This window comes from Mirounga leonina, unplaced genomic scaffold (genome assembly GCF_011800145.1).
Source record: "Mirounga leonina isolate KUSES-001 unplaced genomic scaffold, KU_Mleo_1.0 Mir_173, whole genome shotgun sequence".
In the NCBI taxonomy this organism is placed as follows: domain Eukaryota; kingdom Metazoa; phylum Chordata; class Mammalia; order Carnivora; family Phocidae; genus Mirounga; species Mirounga leonina.
In genome coordinates this window covers 55,132,751-55,149,943 of record NW_023270447.1, presented here as the reverse complement: position 1 = coordinate 55,149,943, position 17,193 = coordinate 55,132,751, and the positions used below count along the sequence as shown (strand labels likewise).

At 37.1% G+C, this 17,193-nt stretch overlaps 1 protein-coding gene and 1 pseudogene across 1 annotated transcript in view; both read right to left on the bottom strand.

Moving 5' to 3' along the window:
* The window catches only part of LOC118019441 (cytosolic carboxypeptidase 6-like), a 273,414-nt gene that overhangs the window by 115,108 nt on the left and 141,113 nt on the right, over positions 1-17,193 (bottom strand). The gene's annotated exons all lie outside the window — the stretch shown is intronic.
* LOC118020509 lies at positions 13,224-13,342 on the bottom strand (annotated as a pseudogene).

Genomic DNA, 17,193 nt, shown 5'->3' with positions numbered 1-17,193 from the left:
GCTTAACCAACTGAGCCACCCAGGCATCCCTCAAATGCAGGTCTATCAAGTAGATTAGATCTCCAATTATACCTTCCCATTCCCATGTTAATTATTATTTCCCAGTGGCTATAAATTCTATATTCTATAGGCTGCCAGGACTATTTTGGAGATTTTTTTATAAATATTCTATAAATATTAATTTTTTTCTAAACCAATAACTATCATTCAATATAAAATCTATTTTGTTCCAAATGCTTTACAATATTATATCATTTAATCGTTACCATTTTCCTGCCTGTAAGGTGTAAGTTTTCCTTCCAGGAGAGGAAATCAAGGCTCAGGTAAGCAACTTGCACTAAATCACGTGTGCAATCAGTAAGTAGCAGATACATAATTTGAACTCAAGTCTGAATGACACCAAAGCTCCTTCCATTTTATAATTCACTACTCTGTACAAGATTCTATTTCAAGTACGTCAGGGAATTAAAAAGAGGGGTTAAAAATAATTTATGCCGGGGTGCCTGGGTGGCTCAGTCGTTAAGCATCTGCCTTTGGCTCAGGTCATGATCCCAGGGTCCTGGGATCGAGCTCCGCATCAGGCTCCCTGCTCCACGGGAAGCCCGCTTCTCCCTCTCCCACTCCCCCTGCTTGTGTTCCCTCTCTTTCTGTGTCTCTCTCTGTCAAATAAATAAATAAAATCTTAATAAAAAAATTTATGCCGGGCGCCTGGGTGGCTCAGATGGTTAAGCGTCTGCCTTCGGCTCAGGTCATGATCTCAGGGTCCTGGGATCGAGTCCCGCATCGGGCTCCCTGCTCCTTGGGAGCCTGCTTCTCCCTCTGCCTTTCTCTCTCGCTCTGTCTCTCATGAATAAAAAAAAAAAAAAATTTATGCCATTAAGGAGCTTATTACATTCTAGGAAAAAGCAGCTAAGCCTCAATGCAGACAGAGAGACATCACACATTTGATGATAAATTTCAGGAAAGGTTTTGTGGATGAGATAACATTTGATATAGGTTGTAAACAATAAACTGTTTTATCAAGAGGTGAAAATTTGGTGATGGGGGTACTGAGGAAGGATGTAGAGTAAAAGGGCTTTCTAAGAGAAGAGAATAATGAAGGAAAAAACCAGCAAAAAGCATTTTTTAATATACAGTAACTACTTCAAGATGACTAGAGCGTTGGGTAAACAGTGGAATGAAGCCAAGGAAGACAAAAAGAGAGGATGAGTCCATACTAAACAGTCTTAAATACCATGTTGAGGAAATTTTATTTCATTCTAAAGGCACTGGGAAGTTACCGAAAGTTTTTAAGTAGGGAGTAATGTGATTCAAACGATGCTTCAGAAAAGTGACTTGCATAAAAATAAATACAATATTTATTAAAATATTAAATACAATATTAAACACAAATTGAAAGGATAGAGGACTGAGGAAAAAAGGTAAATTTAGAAGTTACTACAATAGTCCTGGCAGCCTGAACTAAGACAATGATAGTAGGGAAAGAGAAGGTAGGACACTATGAAATCTAAATACTTTGTCAAAACACAGAGTTAGCAAAAAGCAAAGGTAAATCAGAATCCAGAGCTGTCTGATTCCAAAATATGTGTTCTTTCCCTTCTACCACACTGCCTCCACCATGTGACATGCCACAGTGCTGGGCGCAAAAGTACATATTCAAAAAATATTTGTTGAGTTTCTGTTGTGGTTGCACTAAGTATTCAAATCTTGTACAGAAGCCATCAGTGTACACATTAATAGTTAGTAAATATCTGTTGAGTCAATGAATGAAGGTTCAAAGAGGAAAATAAAACTCTTAAGAAAAATTGGCACCTATAGACATAGACATTGAAGGAATATATCCACTGTGCTGCTTCAATTATAATCATTCCCCTTCTGTCATACTGCTAAAACACTCATAACAAACATTTGCTAAATTCTGATTATTTGGGCACAGTAGTAAATCCAAGGTGTAACAGAAGGGAGAAATATCCATAGGAGTCCCTCTAAGCACGACTGCTAGCTACTAGCACCTACATTCTGGGGCTGTTAAGAACAGGAGCCACAAGCTATATGCATGAACATGTACATTTGGAGACAGACAGCTATGACATATTGATGATGATACACTAAATATATTTACATGTGCTGAAATAGATGCATTCATCAACATTTTTCCCACCTAAGGAACAATGACACACGGATGCAAGGCTAAGAAGAAAACAGTGCAAGATCATTCACAAATGGTTCCACATAATCTAGAACACTGACATGAAGGAAACGGGCACTGGGCTAAATGGTTATTGCAGGAATGTTGACATTAGGAAAAATATTGAAGTATCTGAGCATGCAACACCAAGGTGTTTAAAATTTATCACTTACCCTGTTACACAAACCACCTTTTCTCTTTCTTCTGGGTTTCCTTGATAAATATTAATTTTCTACCCTTAGACTAATTAATTTTCTATTCATTCATTCCACATTTACTGGAGAGCTACTATGTGCCACATACTATACCAAGATACACTATAAGAAAGAGAGAGTCTAAGAGAAGTCTTTGTCCTCCAACAGCTGAAAATCTACATGTAAATAAATCATTATAATGTGCAATGAGAAAAGTAGATATATGAATCTCCCAGATGAAAGATATGGGAAAGAAGCTAGAACTATAAGATTTAATGGACCAAAAAAGTGCATCATCTGCAAGAATCTTAAACAATAGCTGTAGAAGTATCAGGCTAAGGGAGAATCAAAGAATTCTAGAATGCTCCAGCTCCAAGGGAACTATAATTAATTTCTATTAAACAAACAAACAAAAAAAGCAGGGCACCTGAGTGGCTTAGTCAGTTAAGTGTCTGACTCTTGATTTTGGCTCAGGTTATGATCTCGGGTCCTGGGATGAAGCCCTGTCTCAGGCTCCACTCTAAGCAGGAAGTCTGCTTAAGATTCTCTCTTCCTCTCCCTCTGCCTCTGCCCCTCCCCCTGCTTGTGCTCACCCACTCATTCATACTCTCTCCCTCCCTCTCTCTCAAATAAATAAATCTTTAAAAAAAAAAAAAAACTACTACTGGCAAAGTAATTACCAACCACTGTGTCAGGCTCTGATGATCTGATGATACACAAATAAACCCTGATCTCTGCCTACCTCAAGAAACCCACAACCCAGTGAAAAAGCTCATGACTACTACTCACTAGTAGGCAGAAGGCATTAAAAAGTGTATGAATATACAGAAAAAAATAAAACTGAAAATTTTATTAGTATAGAATGTCACATCACTAGGATGAGACTTAAAAGCACCTCTTAATTAAAACATACTCTCCTGCTATAAACTCTGGAGTATTATTTCATCAACTCTACCTCTGAAAAGGCATGTGCCAGCAGCACATGACGAACTATCTTATGGGGGATTCAGATAACTGCACTAAAAAGCTACAGGGGCTGATAGTATTCAAGTAACCATCATCTCTCATCTGACTGTTCTTTAAATACACTATGCATGCTCTTACCTCAGGTAAAGAGGTAAAAATAACCTTTTTTTACTTTTAGGTAAAAATAACCACTCCCTCCTTGGTAACTCTATCACACCCTATACAGATTCTACTAACTTGTACTTGATTCATTAATTTATTCATTCTCTTACTTGAGTACTTTTTGAGCACCCATTATGTACAAGACAGCATACTACATGCTGAGAATATAAAGCACTCAAAAATACAGACACAATCCTGTCTTCATGGAACTTACATTCTAGAGGGGGAGACATAATAATCAAATTTAAAAATAAATATATAACAAATCTGGTGATATAAATGCTAAGAACAAAAATAAAATAGGGTAAGAGGGATGGGAGAGATGAAGAGAGAGTACTATACTAGTTGTGTAGCCAGCAAAACCTCCCTGATATGATTAACATTTTATCAGAGACATGAATGAAGTGAAAGATGTACCATGTAAATATCTTGGGGGCAGAGCATTCCAGGCAATAGAAGTGGAAAGGCCCTGAGGTAAGAGCATGCATAATGTATTTAAAGAACAGTCAGATAAGAGATATGGTGACTTGAATACTATCCGCCCCTGTAGCTTTTTAGTGCAGTTATCTGAATCCCCCATCAGACTGTGAACTCCCTGAAAGCATGGATCCAATCTTAGCTACCTCTGAGTCCCCACTGCCTAAACAGAACTGAACAGGTGGACACTCAATAAGTATCTGAGTAATTAATGAGAAAGGATCCAATCCTTCTCTCCTTTGCTTGATTTACTCCCTGGTATTATTGATAGATATGCACTACATCCTTCACTGGGATTTAAGTTTTCCTGAGAGCAAGTGCTATGTCAGATATATTTTTTCCTCTTCTTCCCATCCCACACCTTCCTCTACTTCCTGGCAAGTGCTGTACAAATATAATGCAGGACCAAAAGAAATAAAACCACTGAAGGTATATCTTGGGGCTGTGCTACCAAAAGTCATCTGGAATAGGGAATAAAGAGCAGAAATCCTAGATCAAAATTCCCTGTGGAAACAAATGGTACAAAAATACTGAAACAAAGATAGGGCAAACATCAAATTTCTATTACTACCCCCTCTTACCTGTACCACTTTACAGATGCAACTAGTCATACTGTCACAAAGTATTCTTTCAGGATCCAGAGCTGGGTCAGTAGACAGTGATCCCAGAGAGGAAAGCCAGGGGGTCTGAAGGATAGTGCTCAAAAACCATAAAATGCTCAGCCATGACTTCAGGTGGAAAAGGATCCAAAAGGTCTATCTGCAGGCAGTAATGGAAACCAAGCATAATTGCCACTTAGTGGTCCAGGGAAATCCGCCTATTCACATCTGGATCCCAGACAGTGATTGGGAAAATAAAAAGTAAATTTGGATATAGACATGGTGAAAATTAGGCCACCCCGCCCAGATTCCCATCAAGAGGGCAAGGGCTCAAGGCAATACTTAAAGAGGCTTAAAGTGATAATAATTCTAAGATTTTAAGCTAGGTAAAACTATGGCACAAAAAACTAGGTATCAAAAAAGAACCCACTTCTAAAGACTACACCAATGGAAATAATGCAAGAAATTCTACAACTTATAAACTAGGGACCAGGTTTTGTCTCTTGCACATCAGATAGCAAGGCAGCAAGTAGCTGATAGTTGGCAGCAACTCTGATACTAACCACAGACATTATCCTCTGGTCAAGATTGGCTCAGAGATAAGGCGTATTGGGATGAAAGGCAAGGCCCATCAGCAGTATATCTAACTGCTGCGAGCCAGGAAGAGTAAAGGTATGCATGGCAGCTGGTCCACAAAATCAGAGATTCGTCAAGCTGGAAAAACCACTGCAGTCTTTCAAACCCAACTATGTAAGAGATGTCTGTCACTTCCCCTCCACCCACAGCCCCTTCTTAGAGAATCTGTACTACCCACAGCCCTTAAAAAGAAGCCCTATATACCCAAGACTATCACCCTCTTTAACCACAACTGACCAGACCCAAGCTGAACCAATAACATTTTCAGAATGAAAATTATCATTCTAAATGATAATTTAGAATTAAAATGTAAGACTGAGTTTATTAGATAATGTCAAGCAGGCCAAAATCAACACTATGGCAAGTGAAAGCCACAACAAGCAGGGAACACAAGGAAAACAAACTCAAGATCATACCGGCCCAGGCATATATAGAAGGAGGAAGAGGCTAGCCTGACAATTTTCCAGTTTCGTTTATGCCTATTGGATTAAAAATATTTATTAGTGACTGATAATTCTTGAATAAAATTTCCCTTGAAAAGCAGTCTCATTCTTTAGAATTTGGGTTATCTTTAATAACATATAATTTTCATTTGCTATACTGTTATTTATAGTCCTGTGTTAAATATTCAAATTCAATTATAATCATTCTATTCCTAGATGATATTAAGTTATACTTTAATATGATCCAATATCCCAGGATCCACAAATCTCAGTAAGAAGAAAGCATACCCTTCCCTTCAGCAATGAGCATCCAAATTTTACTTATAAAATTGTTTCCATATTTTACCCTGTTTAGATGTATAAAAGGTTAACATCTAATTCCATTTACAATGCTGATCCAGCAAGAAAGAAATTAATTTGGCATTAGAATAGTAACATCAATTTCCCATGTATCTGAAGTAATGCATTTACTGGAAAGAGATTAATATCAATTCCATAAATCATTCACATGCTTTTTCCGGAGTTAGAGACATCTGAGTAATGTCATATATGTGAGCTGATATCACTTTGTGCATACTCCATTCATTAATCTATGCCTGGGGTTGCAGAATAGTTGTCAGAAGAAAATATAAAACTTGGAAAAGAATCAATCTTTCTGTTCTTAATTTTTTGTGACTTGTTTTAGGTAAGGTAAGCCAAATGTTGCCTGAAAAGTGATGACATTGATCCATACTGGCAGCCAGTATTTTCAGGAAAAAAAAATTTTTTTTAAATCAAACATGTGGTCAATTGTCATCCTAGTGGTAACAACCACTTAATACACATATGATAAGACAATGTGTAAATGTCAATGTAAAGATTACATTAAGGATCCTCAATAAAATGCTGACTGAAAAGAGAATTGAGTCTGAACCTCTCCTATAAACATCAACTCTTCCTTGTTACTATTGAATTTCATTATCACACAATCTCAGAGTTCTTTGTGTCAGGGTTCTCCATAGAAATAGAAGCAATAAGGGGTGTGGGTGGGTGTGTGGGTGTGTGTGTAGAAAGAGATTTATTATAAGGAATTGGCTTATACTATTATGAAGGGTAACAAGTCCCAAAATCTGCAGTTAGCAAAACAGAGTCCCACAAGAGCCAGCAGTATAGTTCCAGGCAAATGCCAGCAGTCGCAAAACCTAGGAAGAGCCAATGTTTCAGTTCAGCTGAACACAGAAAAAGAACTGATGTCCCAGCTCAAGGCACTCAGGCAGGAAGAGTTTCTCCTTACTAAGGGGAGGCTCAGCCTTTTTGTTATATTCAGGTTTTCCCACATTAGGGAGGGCAACCTACTTTATTCAGTCTACCAATTTAAATATTAATCTTATCTAGAAATACCTTCACAGACACACCCAGAATAATGTTTTACCAAATGTCTGGGCATTCCATGGCCCAGTGAAGCTGAAACATAAAATTAATTTTCACAGTACCTCAGAGATCATCTACCAACCCCCAAAATACAGGCCCCAGACCCCTTCATAACAAGGAATGAGAAAAACAAGACCCAGATGTGAGCTTGGAGCTCCTAATGCCCAGTAAATATTAGTTATTTTTGACCAATTGATAATTATTAACCTAAACGTAAATCTTTCATTACAAGTCACATGTGGCTAACAAAGCTACAGAAAAAAAGGAAGTATGTGATCCAAAGGAAAGAACCCAGGCCTTTGAGTCAGATGAGGATCAAATCCTGGCTCTGTAATTTACTAAGTTACTTAAATTTTGACCCTCAACTTCCTCACCTGAAATAGTGCCTATTTTATAACATTCTTAGAATTAGAGATAAGGTATAAAATGTTTCTTACATAGTAGCCCTCATGTAGTAGATGCTCAATATTTCCCTAACACATTGTTACGTGTTCACTTTCCAGACACATGGGAGAATTCCATTTTTGCCCTCTTGAATATAGACATGGTCATATGACATGTTTTCACTACACAATGTGAATGGAAATTATTTGTGACCCTTGAAGGGTTTTTTATTACTTTAAAATCATAGTGAGAAATTTCTCTCTTGCCACAAATTCACAAAACCAAAAGTCCTTATATTTTATACTATAGTAACAACTTACAGAATATTTCCCTATCTTCTATCATTTGCATGTAATAGCAGTATTGTCAACTAGGCAGGACAGGCTTCATTACTCCATTTTAGTGACTAGATCACACACTCAGAGAAGTTAAGTGAGTGCCCAAGGCCACATACATGATAAGTGCCAGGTCTTCTGATTCCCAGGGAATACCAGTCAGTGAATGGGAAAAAAAAATCACACTGACAGTAAACTGTTTTGTAAAATAATTTATTGACATGTTGATTTGTTTTGGTATTTTGTGTAGGATACCCCACATTCTATTTCCCCGCACACTAGACATAACCCCCTACTACACACACACACACACACACACACAGAGCCCATACTCATTCTTCTCCAGGCCCTTTCAGATCTCTTGCCTCAGGGGAGGTTTATGTGACAGTAAAAAGGCAAAAGTAGCCTCTAACATTTTTCTTCCTCACATTAGCCATGATTACGCTAGTAGAAAAAGGGTCTTCCATTGGAAACAGAAAAGAGGAGGAAATAGTCCCACACACTGATAAAGTGATAGAAATCAAGGATCCCATGAGTGGTGGAAGGAAGAGGTGCTCCCTGGCAGTCCTCAGCAGGGGATGGTTGTGCAGGGCACCTAGGGAAGAATAATTCTGGGCACCAGGGCTCTGGGTCTAGGCAAAGGCCCCAAAAAGACCCCCATTCCCAGCTTGCACTGAAGCATTCCACCTTCAAGGAGCTATGGGCTTGGATGATAAGGATATCTGTGTCCAGACATTTCAAAATCAGAAGGCCTCATCTCATTGCCTAAGTATCACATAAGCCTCTTGGCATTTTATGTAATGGTAGAGAAAGAGAGCCTCAGGGAAGATGAGAAATTAAATTTCCCAAAATCCCAATGAGATGGAGAACAAGAGTCAGATTAATTTGATTTAAATAAACTAAAATAATTTGACATTTCTTGCTGAGTATATGAACTAGGATCCACACCTACAACATACAAACAGGCCAAAATCCTTCTGAAAACATACACTTTTTTTTTTTTTTTTTTTAGAGAACAAACTGAGGGTTGCTGGAAGGGAGATGGGTGGGGGGGATGGGTTAAATGGATGGTGGGTTTAAGGAGGGCACTTGTTATGATGAGTACTGGGTATTATATGTAAGTGATGAATCACTAAATTCTACTCCTGAAACCAAAAGTACACTATATGTTAGCTAACTTGAATTTAAATAAAAACTTGGTCCTGACTTGGGGGTGGGGGAGAAATCAGCATTTTGAGAAAATGAAAATACTACCAGTTCAGCAAAGTTTCCATAATGAGGAATAATAAATCTCTAAAGCTAACACGTGATGTTTTCCTTGCTATAACCAGAGAGTGATTTTGATAGTGAGTTAATCATCACTATTATCTTATATTGTTCTCTGGACTCAAATGTATATAGAAAGTAATAATTTCACACAGTACTTTCCAGGACCATAGGAAATAAAGCTGTGCTAGACTGAATAAAATTAAACCAGGGATGCAATGTGACCAAAAAGCACAAGTTTTTGTTCCTGAACTCAATGATGGGCCTAATAATAAAAAGGCTTAAATAAGCAAATAAATAAATAAACAAACAAATAAATAAATAAATAAATAAATACTTGGAAGGAAAAAAAAGAAAACATATACTTGTCAATTTCAAACCTATGACATTTTCCAGACCATTCCTAAAGGACTAAGTTCTCCGAATCCACAAATGTCACCCTTTCTCCATAAATTGCTAGATATTCCAATTATCTACCTCCATCAATGAGGAACAATATATGGTATGAAAACATGCAAATAGTCTTCCCAGATTAGATACTCACTAAAAACAGGGAGTGAGTTAAAGCTCTCCGAAGTGGTAGCAGTTACACTCCCATCTATTCCATTTAAAGGGTCTCAACTTGCTGTCCTATGAGCCAACATAGAACATCACACTGGTTATTTGCTTGTACTACAATTTGGAGATGCTCAGGTTGTCATGAATAACCCAGCAAATAAATAGATCAATGCTGAATAACCAGAAACTAAGGTATATGAGCACAGGCTTAGAGGTCAGCTAGACCTGAGCTGAACTACAGGTTCTACCACTTACTAGTTGTGTGCAGTTAAGCATGTCACTTTAACTTCTCTGAACCTCAATTTCCTTTTCCAAAACTGGGAATAAAATGTTTGCCCTCCTTTTTGTCCAGGATTTATGAGAGACCATAATAGATGTGAAAACACTTTGTTAACTACAAAATGCTATATAAATATTAGGAATTATTCATTTTTCTGCTTGCTCTTGCTGTTGTGGTTATTATTTTCCATCAGACCCTAAGGTCTACCAGGAGTAACACATGGTGAGTTTTTACAAATAGGTCCATGTTATCCAGTGTACACTGTGAAGGGACAGTTACAAGGAAGCCTCTAAATTTATTTATTTATTTACTTACTTATTTATATATCATTCATTTAAGGAACATGCATTGAGTTGTCTATCATTACCAGACATTGTTTTAAGCATTCAATATTTAACTATATCTCCATCAAGCTCTCATAGTGACCATTAGAAGTACTTCTTTTGGCCATCTGTATGACTTCTTTGGAAAACTGTCTATTCAGGTCCTCTGCCCATTTTTTAATCAGATTGAGGGTTTTGGTGTTAAATTCTTTATATATTTTGAATATTAACTCCCTATCAAACTTATCACTTGCAAATATCTTCCCTCATTCAGTAGGTTGTCTTTTTGGTTTTTTGATGGTTTCATTCCATAAAAGCTTTTTATATTGATGCAATACCAGTAGTTTATTTTTGTTTTTCTTTAACTTGCCTGAGGAGACATATCTAGAAAAATACCGCTACAACAAATGTCAAAGAAATTACTGCCAATATTCTCTTCTAGAATGTTTATGGTTTCAGGCCTCACATTCAGCTCTTCAATCTGTTTTGAGTTTATTTTTATGTATGGTGTAAGAAAGTGGTCCAGTTTCATTCTTTTGCATGTAGTTGTCCAGTTTACCCAGGACCGTTTATTCTTACCTCCTTTGTCATAGATTAATGGACCATGTAAGTGTGGGTATATTTCTAGGCTCTCTATTCTGTTCCATTGGTCTCTTGTCTGTTTTTGTGCCAGTACCATACTGTTTTGATTACTATAGCTTTGTAGTGTATCTTGACATCTAGGCTTGTGATACCTCCAGCTTCATTTTTCTTTCTCAAGACTGCTTTGGCTATTTGGGATCTTTTGTGTTCCATACAAATTTCAGGATTATTTGGTCTAGTTCTGTGAAAAATGTTATTGGTATATTGATAGGGGTTACACTGATCCTGTAGATTGCTTTAGGTAGCATGGACCCTTTAACAATATTAATTCTTACGATAAGGAATGTGGTATATCTTTACACTTGCTTGTATCATCTTCAATTTCTTTTATCAATTCCTACACTTTTCACAGTATAGGTATTTCATCTCCTTGATTAAGTTTATTTCTAGGTATTTCATCCCTTTGGGTGCAATTACAAATGGGATTGTTTCTTAGTTTCTGTTACTTTGTTATTAGAGTTTAGAAATGCAACAGATTTCTGTATATTAATTTTGTATCCTATAACTATACTGAAATGTATTTATTAGTTCCACTAGTTTTTGGTGCAGCCATTAGGCTTTTCTATATATAGTATCATGTCATCTGCAAATAATGAAAGTTTTTCTTCTTCCTTGCCAATTTGTATGCCTTTTGATTTCTTTTTCTTTTCTTTTTTTTTTTTTAAAGATTTTATTTATTTATATGACAGAGACACAGCGAGAGAAGGAATACAAGCAGGGGGAGTGGGAGAGGGAGAAGCAGGATTCCCGCAGAGCAGGGAGCCCGATGTGGGACTCGATCCCAGGACCCTAGGATCATGACCTGAGCCGAAGGCAGATGCTTAACGACTGAGCCACCCAGGTGCCCCTGATTTCTTTTTCTTGTCTGACTACTGTGGATAGGACTTCCTGTAGAATGTTCAAACAAAGAGGTGACAGTGAACATCCTTGTCGTGTTCCCTATCAAAAGAAAACCTTTTAGGTTTTCACCACTGAGTATTATGTTAGCTGTGAATTTTTCATATATGGCCTTTGTTATGTTGAGTTATAGTCCCTCTAAACCCACTTTGGCGAGAGGTTTTATCCTAAATGGATATTGCACTTTGTCAAACGCTTTTTCTACATATACTGAGATGAACATATTGTTTTTATCCTTCCTCTTGTTAATGTGGTGTATCACACTGATTGATTTATGCTTATTGAACTGTCTTTGCATCCCTGGAATAAATCCAATTTGATCGTAGTGAATGACCTTTTTAATATACTAATAATTTTGGTTTTCTAACATTTTCTTGAGGATTTTTGCATCTACATACATCAGATTTTTTTTATAGTTTTTTATTTTTGTAATCTCTCTGGTTTTAATATCAGGGCAATGCTTGACTTGTAGAATGAATTGGGAAGTTTTCCTTCCTCTTCTATTTTTTGGAATAGTTTGAGCAGAATAGATATTAACTCTTAAATCTTTGGTAGAATTCACCTGTTAAGCCAGATGATCCTGGATTTTTGTTCATTGGGAGTTTTTTGATTACCAATTCAATTTCATTAGGAGTAATCAGTCTGTATAAATTTTCTATTTATTCCTGATTCAGTTTTAAGATTGTGTATTTCTAGGAATTTATCTGTCCAGTTTTCAGGCATATAATTTTTATAATATTCTCTTATAATTCTTTAAATTTCTATGGATCAGTTGTTATTTCTCCTCCTTCATTCTGATTTTGAGTCCTCTCTCTTTTTTTTTTTTTTATGAGTCTGGCTAAAGATTTATCAATTTTGTTTATCCTTTCAAAGAATCAGCTCTTGGTTTCATTGATCTTTTATTTTATTTTTTAGTTTCTATTTATTTTCACTCTAATCTTCATTATTTACTTCTTTCTACTGAATTGGTGCTTTGTTCTTCTTTTTCTAGTTCCTTTAGGCATAAGGTTATATTGTTTGAGATTTTTCTTAAGATAGGCCTGTATCACTACAAACTTCCCTCTTAGACTACTTTTGCTGCACCCCAAAGATTTGGGACTGCTGTGTTTCCATATTTATTTGTCTCCATGTATTTTTTTTATTTCCTTTGATTTCTTAGTTGACCCATTGATTCTTTAGTAGCATGTTATTTACCCTCCATGTGTTTGTGGGTTTTTTCTACTTTGTTTCTTATAACTGTTTTCTAGTTTCAATACAACTGTGGTCAGAAAAGATGCCTGATATAATTTCAATCTTCTTAAATTTATTGAGACTCGTTTTGTGCCCTAATGTGATCTATACTGGAGAATGTTTCATGTGCCCTCCAAAAGAATGTGTATTCTGCTGTTTTTTAGATGGAATGTTCTGTATATATCTGTTAAGTCCATCTAGTCTAATGTATCATTCAAAGCCACTGTTCCCTTATACATTTTCTGTCTGGATAATCTATCCATTGATGTAAGTGGGGTGTTACAGTCCCCTACTATTAAACTGATAAGAACAGATTCTACACTCGATCTTAGCTAAAAGGCAGAGAAGTGATTGTGAGAAATAGTAGCTACACTTGTGGTGAGCATACCATAATGTATAAATTTGTGAAATCATGTCCTACACCTAAAATTAATGTAACACTGTGTGTCAACTATACACAAATAAATAAATAAAAATTTATTTCTAAAGTCCCCTACTATTACTGTATTACTATCAATTTTCCCTTTATGTCTATTAATATTTACTTTGTGCATTTAGGTGCTCCTATGTTGGATGCATAGATATTGACATTTATTATATCTTCTTGTTGGATTAATCCTTTTCTCATTATGTAATGTCCTTCTTTGTATCTTGCTTTGTTTAAAACAGTCTTTGTTTTAAAGTCCATTCTGTCTGGGGGTGCCTGGGTGGCTCAGTCAGTTAAGCGTCTGCCTTCAACTCACGTCATGATCTCAGGGTCCTGGGATAGACCCCTGCATCAGGCTCCCTGCTCAGCAGGAAGTCTACTTCTCCCTCTCCCTCTGCCCTTCCCCCCAGCTCATGCTCTCAATCTCCCTCTCTCTCAAATATGTAAATAAAATCTTTAAAAATAAATAAATAAACAAACAAATAAATAATAAAGTCCACTTTGTCTGCTATAAGTATTGCTACCCTGGCCTTTCCCCCCATGCTTCCATTTTCATGGACTATCTTTTTCCATCCATTCACTTTCAGTCTGTGTGTCTGTAGCTCTGAAATGAGTCTTCTGAAGGCAGCATGTATATGAGTCTTGTTTTTTCATCCATTTCATCACCCTATGTCTTTTGACTGGGGGCATTTACTCCATTTACATTTAAAGTAATTACTGAAAAATTTTTTAAAAAGCAATTATTGTTAGTTATATAGATACTGCAATTTTGTTGTTTTCTGTTTATTTTTGTATTCTTCTCTTGCTCTCTTCCCTTGTAAGTTTGATGGCTTGCTTTAGTGTTATGCTTGGGTTCCTTTATTTTTTCTATGTATATATCTATTATGGGTTTTTGATTTGAACCATAGGGTTCATACATAACATCCTATGTGTATAGCAGTCTATATTAGGTTGATGGTCATTTAAGTTGGAACAGTTTAAAAGCACTAAATCTTTTTATTAAGAACAGTTTAAAAGCACTAAATCTTTTTATTAAATCTTTTAACTCCTGTTCACATTTTATATATATAATGTCATATTTTACATTTTTTATTTTATGTATCCCTTGACTACTTTTGGTAGATATAATTGATTTTACTACTTCTGTGTTTTAAACCCCCATGTGGCTTTATAAGTGATCAATCAACTACCATTACTATATGTTTGCTCTTACCTGTGAAATTTTTTCTTCAATAATTTTCTTACTTCTAGTTACGGTCTTTTCTTTCCAATTAAAGAATTACCTTTAACATTTCTTGCAAGGCTCGTTTAATGGGATAAGCTCCTTTAACTTTTGCTGGAAAATATTTTATCTCTCCTTCAATTCTGAATGATAATCTTACAGGGTACTGTATTCTGGGTTGTAGGTTTCTTCCTTTCAGCACTTTGAACATATCACACCACTCCCTTCCCACCTGCAAAGTTTCTAGTGAAAAATCATCTGATACCTTATGGGGTTTCCTTGATACATAACTGTTTGCTTTTCTGTTGCTGCTTTTAAGATTCTTTGTCTTTAATTTTTGCCATTTTAATTATTATGTGTCTTGGTGTGGACCTCCCTGAGTTCATCTTGTTTGGGGTTCTCTGTGTGTCCTACTCCTGGATGTCTATTTCCTTAGCCAGATTAGAAAAGTTTTCAGCTATTATTTCTTCAAATATGTTTTCTTCCTCCTCCTCTCCCTCTTTCCCTTCTGGGATACCTATAATGTGAATGTTATGCTTGATAATGTTGCAGAGGTGCCTTAACTTATTCTCATTTTGTATTATTTTTTCTTTTTGATGTTGACCTTGGATGTTTTCCATTAACCTACCTTCCTGATCACTAATCTGTTTTTCACATCCTTCAATATGCTATTGATTCCTTCTAATGTGTTTTTCATTTCAGTAATTGTATTCTTGCGCTCTGACTATACTTTTTTTTCTATCCTTTAGTTGAAATTCTGAGTTTATTCCCTCTTCACTCAAGTTTGGTAAGTAGCTTTGTGACCAGTACTTTGAACTTTTTATCAGGCATTTTGCTTAGCTCTTTTTCTGTGCTTTGGTCTTATTATTTCATTTGGGACTTATTCTTTTGTCTCCTCATTTTGTCCAATTCTCCATGTTTATTTCTATGTATTAGGTAGGTCAGAAATCACCTATATAAAAGATGTCCTGTGGTACCCTGTAGCACAATGACCCCTGGTCACCAGAACCAGGCTCTTCAGGGGTGTCCCCTGTATGCACTGCATGTTACCTCCTGTTTTAGCTAAGCCACATTGCTGTGGGCTCTCTGGTGAGTGGGGCCAGCAGTCAGACTGACTTTTCTCCATTTTGCCATGGTGACAACTGTGGGCACGCTGACGCCCCACATCAGCACACTGTGACAACTGAGGGGCTCGCTCCCTGCATAGCCAGCTAAGAGGCCCAGCTGCCAGAACTGTGGGAAAGCTCTTTTGTGGGGTTATTTTCCTCACTCTTCAAAACAGGAGTAAATTTGGAGGGGCACCAATTCCAGCCAAGTTGCCTGCCAAATGTGGCAGGGCAGGAGTAACCTTGGAGGACACCTACAAAGGCAAGACTGGAGGGCTGGGTAGGTCAGATCCAAAGGAGAACACTGGTGTGAAGCACATGGTGCTATCAAGGTATATGGAGAACGTGAGAACTGGCTCCCATAAGTATAAAGCTATCCAAGCTGGCAAAGTACAAGAAAAATAATGCCCACCAGCACTTTTGTTCCCAGAAAAATCTCCTGCAGACCCCTGGCCCTCCAGCATATGTCCTAAAATTAGTCAATAAATCTCTTTCACATATACCCCAAGCTCTTTTCAAACTGCTGTTTCTGTGCTATGTCTCAGTTCAAGTCATTTAGTATTGTGGCTCTTTAAGCCCAGTCTTAGTTTCCTATAGTCCTCAAGCTCCTCTAGAGTTACATCCAATTGATTTTTAAGTTCCTGGGGTTAAGCCCCACTGATTTTCAAAGTTAGACCTTAGGGCACCTGGGTAACTCAGTCATTAAGCATCTGCCTTTGGCTCAGGTCATGATCCCAGGATCCTGGGATCGAGCCCCGCATTGGGCTCCCTGCTCAGTGGGAAGCCTGCTTCTCCCTCTCCCACTCCCCCTACTTGTGTTCTCTCTCTCACTGTCTCTCCCTCTCTGTCAAATAAATAAAAAAAATCTTTAAAAAATTTTTTTTAAAAGTTAGACCTTAAGGGAACTCATCTTTCCAGTGCAGGTCCCCAGGACCAGATATGCCCAGTGATCCCCTTGTTCCTATATGCTTGTGATGTCCCTCCTGTTTGTAGTTAGTTGCACTGGGGATTTGGTTCCCAACAACATCTCTGTCCCTCCTATCCTTTTCAATGTGGCCTTCTCTATACACCTAGCTGTGGAAGATCTGTTCTGCCAGTCTCGGGTCGTTTTCAGCATTAGCTGCAACACATGTAGTTGTTGCCTCACTGTATCCATGGAACAGGAGAGCTCAGGATCCTCCTTCTCTGCCATCTTCCCTACACTTTATCAAGTCATGGGAAGCTTTCAATTCTTGTTAAAAGGCTTGGGCTTCATTTCATAGATAATGAACATCCCTTGAAGATTCTTATCTATTCTTTTTTTTTTAATATTATTATTATCTATTCTTAACAAGCTAATGCTATATTTTTGGTCTGCTCCTATTGATTTTAATTCCATGCTACTCCAAAGATTTTTTACAAATGTGGCCTCTCTTATTTGCTCTTCTAGTAAGTGATGACTCTGATAT